The following is an 8539-nucleotide window of genomic DNA, read 5'->3' on the forward strand; positions in this document are numbered from 1 at the left end:
AAAAAAAGAAATAATCAGGAAATTACTCTCAGACTGTCTGATCTGAAGCTGTGGTGGGAAAAGCTCAAGATCCAAAAAAAAAAAAAAAAAAAAGCCTGTTTAACTGTGATTCCAGGTCAGCTGTCTGAAGAGTTTGTGTGTCTAAATTACATTTAAATTAAAGCCAGATTACACTTGTGACCTCAGCAGCTGTTTATAAAACAGAAAAAAAACGGATTGGGGGTGTGAGGGAGTGTTTTGTGCTCTTATTTTGAAGCTGGGGTGTTGCAGGCGGAAGTGGCTGTGTGAGCAGCTGTGCATTGATTGTTCAGTTTGGGGGGGGCAGAGATCCGCTGCTCCCCATGTTTGCTCTCCGACTGGAATAGCCAGCAGCTGGTCGGACTGAGACAAACAACTTGCCATTCAAACGAAGGGGGGGCGGGTCTGCAGTGCAGCGAGGCATCATGGGAAATGGAGTTCTGGCCACACATGCACGCAGCTTGGATTTTAAATGAGAGCCGTGAGAGCAGATGTGGATCTGAGGAGGAGTCGACATTTCTCTTGTTATTATTTTCCATAATGGTTAAATTCTGTACACCTTGTTCACACAAACAGGGTGGAATTCACTCATCATAATTAAGAAGCACTTCCTCAGCGTACTTCTTCCTTTTTCTGTCCTGTTGAACTAACAAATCAAAGACAGCGTGATTATTTTATTTTTCTTCTTCTATCTATCTGTTCAAATGGATGTTCGAGGGTTAGGGTTAGTACATCGTCCCTAATATTCCTGAATAATGTCCACTTAAACAAGCAGCTTCCTGCCCGTCGTGTTGAGTATTTTGGCTGCCAGGAAGAAGAAGTGCTCTAACCTTAAATCCCTGCCTTTAAATCTCAGGCCCCAGAGGGAGCAATATCAGAGTGCTTTTTAATCCTGCTTTCAATTTTGACGCATTATCGCCCAAATTCCATCTTTTTGGAGTGAATGTTGCTCCCTGACGGCTCCCTAAAATGTAGTTTTGGATGGTTTAATCTGCAGCCACTCCCTCCTGACCATTACTTTGCCCCACAGCTGACCTGTGTGCGTTTCTATTGAATGTCTTAAACGACTTCTCTGACAAGTATGCTTCTCTCTGCAAACTCCCAGAAGCACTGTGGTGTTAATTGGCTGCAGCCGGAGGCCTCTGTTGCCGCAGCGTTTCCAGCCAACGCTCTAATTGCATAACATTGGGTTGTAACAGCCCACAAAACAAAGTATGAATTAACTAACACAGAGGCGAGCGCCGCTACAACAACTCAGAAAGACAGTTGGATAAAAAAAAAAAAGGATTTCGCTCGTGCTGGGAAACTCTTGTAAAGGAATATGAAAGCAAATTGGCCCCTGGACAAATAAATCCAGAAAGAAACTTTAACAGCACTGAAACTGGAATAACAGTTTATTTTTAAATAAAAATATATTTCTAATATACTGCACCGATTATTAGTCATGACTTTCACTTTCAAGTCAGTGCAAACAGGATATTTAGCTGTTTAATGGAGTGGAAACAGTTAAATAGAGCAGTGATGATATCATCTGATATTTTAACAACCAGATGAGGTAACTGACCAAAGTAACAAACACGGTTACAGCCATTTACACAGAAATATTTTGTTTTTTTCAGTTTTAACTTGACAAAGAGTTGCAGAGTTGGATGTGATGAACGGTAAATAGATCTCCCATCCTCTAGAAACTCTGACGTTCCAGAAATGAAATGTTCCCTCGTTCTCATTAATGCATTTTAAATTATCGTGTGTGAGCGACTGGATGCTGGATGTGTGTACAGATGGCTCTTTTATGGCTTTGGGTTGGTCCATTATGTCATCACTTCTCTGGCTTTTCCTTTTCTGACGCTGCAGCGGCCTCAGGTAGAAGCACTCGGGAGGGTCTTCCTTTTTTAAAAAATAATATTAGTCAAATCGACTGTGATGCTCAGTCTGTCTTATTTTGGTTCAAGGAGAAGCTTTTCATTGAGCTTAGTCATCGTGTCGACACACACACACACACACAAAGTAACAAGAGTAGCTGTACAAGTCGCTGTGTGAGCAATCGTCCAATTGTAAGGAAGCACATCAGGCCCACAATATAATGTAATCTGCATTCACTGATGGCATCGCTCACAAACCCCCCCGAAGAAGAGAAGTGCCCTTGAAGGCGATTATTTTGATCGAGCCACAGCTGTGGACCTCGGTTTGACCTCGGTTTGACCTCAGATCGACGTTTTCGTCAACAGTCACGATGACATGTGCAGGTTAGCGGTTTGGATTGAAAAGGGCAGGCAGCACATTCAGCACAGTGTTTTGTCGGGCAGCTGTTGTCGCGTCAGCATTTGTTCGTGCACAAAAAAAGCTCCGAGCTGACTTAAGAGTTGACTGAGAAATGCCTTTTAGATTGACCTGGAGTAAACAGAACCTTCCACCTGAGAGACGGAAAGCTGCAGCAGATAAATAAATGCCAAACTGGATGTTGTACGATTGTTGTTTTACTTCCATTGTGTTGTTTTCATCTGTGTCAGTGAAAATACATTTACCACTTCAGTTTATAAGGTAGGAAAACTACACACAGTGATTTCTGGGCCTGTTTTTCTTTTCTCCTCACAGGACATGAAGAAATAAATATCTTCTATATTTACTTGACACAAATTAGATCCTCAGTCAGCTGTGAGTTATTCAAAATGAACCATCACGCCTCTTCTCCTGTTTATTATGAAGCTTCTCTGAGCGTAAGAAGTTTCCACCATTTTGTCTCACATGTGTCAGACATTTTTCAACAGAAGATAAAAAACTAGAAAGACTAGAAAAACTTCATGAGCTCCCTGTGAGGAGCAGAATGAACGCAGGAGGGTGGTGGTGGGGGGGCAGAAATGCAGCAGAGCGATGGAGCGTTTTAAATTCTGGCAGCACCGTGATGATTCCTTCCCTGAAAAGACGAAGGCATCATGAGGGAAAACTGCAGGAGCTGCAGATGACAGCTGACAGATTGACGGGTTGACGGAGGGGGGAACTCTTCATCTAAAATCTATATGTGGCTCGGGGGGGCTGTTTTGTTATGGGTGCTAATAATAAAGTTTCATTCTGGAGGTATGATTGCCTGTAATCATGCACTGAATAACAAACCTCACAGGCTGGTTGTCAAACTGCCCCCCCTCCCAAAAAAAAAAAAAAATGAAAATGTAACTTTTAGATGTCTGAGTGTGATTCATGGTGAGAAACGGATGTTTCACTTTCCTCGGACTGACTGCCTGACTCATTCCTCTCTGCAGCCTTCAGTCCCTGAGTCACCGCTTTTTCTGAGCCGACTCAGCACTTTTCAAGATACAGTTGTCCTTAAAGATGCACAATGGAGCTTCACACATCAGTGGCGCCAAACAGCCAGAGATAAGACGATTTCTGATGACTCCAGTACACAAAAAGGTGTGCTGTGTACTGGCCCAGGAAACACACACACACACACACACACACAAACAGGTTTTCAGAGTAGCAGGACACTCGCTGAGACAAAGCGTTCCCCTCCCCCAAACAAACACCTTAACAACAACCTGAAAACTGAGTCCTAACCAAAAAACAGATCTTTACTAAACCACAACGTGCCAACACAACCAGGGACACGCACACACACAATTACTTTCTGTCGTCTGTAACTTGTTCTGAGGCACAGTACAAATCAAAACTCTTATTTTCCTATTGGTCATTGTTTCCATTTTCACACGGTCAAAGGAAATTAATCATAAAATGGAAAGCGAGATGACGGCAGAAATGATCCTGTTTCTGGATCCCATTAACCTTTTTAAACACTTTGTACAGTGACGAAAACGGGCGGAGCTCCAATTCTACAGACTGGACTTCATTTTCAAGTGTTTGGTCAGTTAACCTTTTTTTTTTAAAGCGCTCTATAATTAAAGATTATAATCATGCTTCCCTCTCCTGAAACTTCAGGGCTCTAGTCTTCTGTGGTCTGAACTAATGCAGATTTTGGACCGTGTGAATGAATGGAGCTTTTGTTTGGTACCATTTATTCATGATGAATATGTGAGCCATTTTCCAGAAATAATATAATCAGGCTCTGAGAAACAGAGATTTGGCTTTGGCTCAAGGATTATGAGGCCTGTGCTTAGATGTTGTATTGAATTAAATACACTTGGTCTGTGGTGTGGGTTTTCATTGCTAATAAATTCCCAAAGAGACAAACAAACACCTTGCATGATGGTAGAAGCGCAGACTGAATTTGTAAATTTCTGTACGTTCGGTCGCGTCAGTGCTGCTGCCTGGAGTCACTGAAGAGGCCGACGTAGGCATGTAAGATGGAGGACAGGGCAGGGAAAGCTATAATCTCCTCCGCATGACGCAGATGAAATCCTGAGAACGACCGGAGTGTAGCCCGAGTCTTAGAAGGACCTCCCTCCACCACTACACACAACTAAGATCATCGTGCTTCAGTGCACTTTGTGCGCTGTTCCCCCAAACCACCTTCAGTTAAGTCATGAAGCAGCTTGCTGATAAATAAAGGGTAAATAAAGCACATTATGAACTATCTTTCAGTGATAGAAACAGAACGTGTTCCAGGCTGCTGCTTCCTGCCCTCTCTGTGTTTCCTTTTGAACAGGATCCTTGATGCTGAACATGGAAACACAACCCTACAGATTTACGTTATGGTCGCTGGTTTGAATTATTTTCACTTGGACAGGACAGGACGGAGTTAAAACACGGACAGCTGTTCAAACCTGCAGGAAGTTTAATCTGCATTTGTTTTGGTTGTGGGAGGAAGTCAGAGAAAACCCACATGGGCACGAGGAGTACATGCAAACCCTGCAGCCGGAGCTGCAATGCTCGACCCCCCCGGCCACCAGCTGGTGTCAGTTCAATGCTGAAACTGGACCTGGTGACGCCCCCACGAGCTGGGTAAAGGCACGATTCTCACACAACTCACCTGATATAGAAAGACCCAGCGTGGTGGTGTGTGTGCTTCCTGCTGTTGCCATGGTCACACCCAGCTCTGCCCGTCTTTAAAAAACAGAAATCATCAGATGGTTAGCTAACGCACAGAAACCCCCCCGAAGATGCTGCTTAGTCACACATCAGCGTGAAAGCAGAAATACAACTTTTAAGGGTGTTTTCAAGAAAATGATTTAGTTTCGTTTTTCATTTTGAATTCCTCATTTTTATGATTTAGCTGCATCACTTGTTATATTCATACTGTGGCTTTCTGTTCTTACTGGAGCTCAGATGTTAAAGACGGCTGGAACCTCAAATTTCCTCATTTTTGTTGTGCTCAGGGACAAATGATGTCAAATCATGTCTAAGAGAGGCTGTTGACAGGAGAGTTCTGTAGATACAGCATCCCAAAGAATGATCAGACAGAACACCATAACCTGAAGAATAATTTGGGATGAAATGAGCCTGGATCTGTGCCAGGTGACTGATGAATGAAGTGATGAACAATAACGCTCCTTCAGGACGAACAAAGACGACAGGTTTCCTGTCAGAATATTACATGATCAATAAGCATCAATTAGCAGCAGCTCAGTGACTTCAGCTGGTGTCCACGTTGGGTCGGCCTGAGCAGAGTTTCTTCTTCAGATTCAGAGGGATCCCTCAGTGACTCGGTATTGGAAAGGGACAAGACTGCCTGGTTACCATCCTGCCTTTGATTTTAGACAGGAAGTCCTAGAAAATGAAGCCAAACAAGTAGTTACCTCGTAATGATTATTTGAGACTGGAAGGTAAGCTTGTGCTAATGTTAGCTTTGTAGCGATAACAAAACTTCCAAATGTTGCAAGTTCGCTGTTACATTTCTTTAAATATGATCATCATCTGATTTATCGATCATTGGCCAAGATATAGATTCACAGCAGTGGAAGTAAGTAACTACTGAATGTCATGAATGTTACCTCTTATTAAACACAAGGCTGAGGTGTGGTACGTGGTCGGACTCCTTCAGTCACACAGCTAAATGACGTTCTTTTTTTTGCTGCATCTAAATCAGGGCTGTGTAGCCTCGTTGTTTTGTAACCTGTTTAAAGGCAAAAGAAAAAAAAAAAAAAGAGATCTGTATCTTTGTGAATTGTAGGTTTAGCACTTTTCAGCGGCCTGAACAGGAACAGCTCTCACTGTGCAAAAAAAGCAGAAGTTACAACACTAATGCCAGGTTTGCTGAGGTTTGAATAATAACGTGACCTTAATTGAGTTTTTGTTTTTGCGAGGTTCATTTTGTACAGCTGGTACTGAAGCAGTGATTCAGAAACAAAGATTATCTTCAGATTGCCAGGTTCTTTACAAGGAAAGCCAATTTTACAGATAAAGATCAGTTTGTTAGTCACAGGGAGTCTATTTAATGTCTGTATGATGGAGCTGCAGAGTGGATCTACTGAAAAGATGCTAACTATAATGACATCTTATAAGCTGTAGTTTTATCCATTCGGACGGTTTTTCATTTTTTGTTATTAATTCATCTCTTGTACATCAACTAGCTCATTGGCTTGGGGTTTACATTACATACACTAATAAGCCATCAGAGGTTTTTCCTTTGGCAGATGAACGTTTACCAGAAGCAGCAGAATATCTTTTGGTACAGACATCATAATAGATATCAATGAATCCTAAATCTATCTCATTGATGATAACGTCCTACAGTTCATGAAAATCTGAAATCTGGAGTTTTAAAATATCTTAATATTCCCCAAGATCTGACAAAAGATTTACAGATTTACAAAACAGAAATGTTCAGCTTCTGGAGAGTATGTTTATTTATGCATTTGATAATCAGCCTGCGGTTCTTTGTGTGTTTCTCATCTTCCTCTTGATTAAACCATTTATTATCCTTGGCCTTCTTATAATTTCAGATACTGGGGTTTTTTCTCATGAGCTTCAATAATCAAAACAACCTCCCCACCAAAAAAAGTCCCCAGGCTACATGTAATGAATCTATAATATATAACAGTGTCCCTTTTTTTCCAGCATCACGCGGATCGTATTTGTAATTGTAAGAAAAACGTTTTAACAATACATCCAGGATGAAAGGACAGAAATTGTGTGAGTGATCCTTTAGCATACTGAACTAAGGGAGTTTACCTGGTGCACATCAGCAGGTCTGACAGAGGTCTGTGCAGAAACACCTCCCATCGGGGTGCAGCTTTCTGTAGGTGATGAGAAATGTGCCGTAGGTTATTTAGACGCATTAAAAGAAAAAATTAAACAAACAAAAGCACAGAATCTGATGAATCTACTCTGCTGAAGTTGCGTGATCACACTGGCCATACAGTAGCAGAAAACGCAGCAGTAATGCAGCTTCCTGTTGCTTTCCAGTCAAAACACAGAATGCTTTTATCAGTGAACAGGCAGGAACCACCTGCTGTCTGGAGCCATCATTAGCACGGACGCTGACCTGACCTGCAGAAAAACCACACCGCAGACATTTCACCACGCTAATAACTGCGTTTCTGATCGTTAGCCACGACAACAGTGTGCAGATGTCAGTGAGTACAGCACAGTACAGTACAGTCCCGGAGACATTGCACAACTTACGGTGGCCCTGAGAGCTCAATCCATGGAAATCTAATGGAAGTCGACAGGACAATTAGAAAAAACCTCATTTGGTGCTGTATAGGTTCTGTAAAACTTTTCTGTCAGACTTTTTCTTACCTCGATCAAGATACCACATCCAAACATGTTTTTGTCAAGAATGTGGTGTGAAAATACACAAACAGATATATATATAAAAAAAAAAAAAAAGGCACAAATAACTGTCCGTTTGGCATAGGACTAAAATATAATTTGGGACAATCATTTATAGTCATACATTCAACACAACAGAATAATGCAAACAAGTGCCTGAGTGTTAAAAAGGAAACAAAACAACAAAGGAGAGATTTTAATTCACATCAAGTCACGCTTCCAGATAGTCAACAGAGCAGCCAAACAGGCAATGCGATAGTGTTCAAAGGTACAAAATGTCGTCCAGAAGAAAGACTGACTTATAGCATAATCTTAGAGCATCCACAGTCGTGTATTTAGTTTTTTTTTCTCCTTTTTTAAATACAGAAAACAGTATCAAACATTAGGCAAAGTCATCTCATGACAAAACCAAGAACATACGCATGCAAATTAGTTTTTCTTTTTTCTTGTTTGTTTTATCTCCCCGTAATATTGAGCTTGCATACAAAGGCGGACATGTTACAAAATCAAAATCACACGTTGGGTTGAATTCATTACATATTCATCAGAGAGAGAGAGAGAGAGAGAGAGAGAGAGAGAGAGAGAGAGAGAGAGATCACTGTTGAGTCGAGGAGTTTATTGAGATGCCAAAAAGGTTTCACAGCGACTTCGTGCCTCACAAATCAATGTGGCTGTAGAGGCTGATAACACTTTAAGAAAAGTAAGATGTGTGGCGTTAAACATTTCATTACCCAGCTGTGAAGGTGTGAAATCGGCTATTAAAATCAAGTTTCATTCCAAATAGATGAATGCAGCGTGAGTATGGAAATAACGCTACGTTAACCGTAAAGCTACAGCATAAAAAGGTAAAATAATG

At 41.5% G+C, this 8539-nt stretch overlaps 1 long non-coding RNA gene across 1 annotated transcript; it reads right to left on the reverse strand.

Moving 5' to 3' along the window:
* Positions 1 to 5537: 5537 nt before the first annotated feature.
* On the reverse strand, positions 5538 to 7175 carry LOC115054782 (uncharacterized). The gene is made up of 3 exons (XR_003841628.1): positions 7081 to 7175; positions 5901 to 6022; positions 5538 to 5676 (listed from the first exon to the last, which is right to left on the reverse strand). It is a non-coding gene; the product is annotated as an uncharacterized LOC115054782 (long non-coding RNA).
* Positions 7176 to 8539: the final 1364 nt, after the last annotated feature.

Source organism: Echeneis naucrates, chromosome 14 (genome assembly GCF_900963305.1).
Source record: "Echeneis naucrates chromosome 14, fEcheNa1.1, whole genome shotgun sequence".
NCBI lineage: Eukaryota > Metazoa > Chordata > Actinopteri > Carangiformes > Echeneidae > Echeneis > Echeneis naucrates.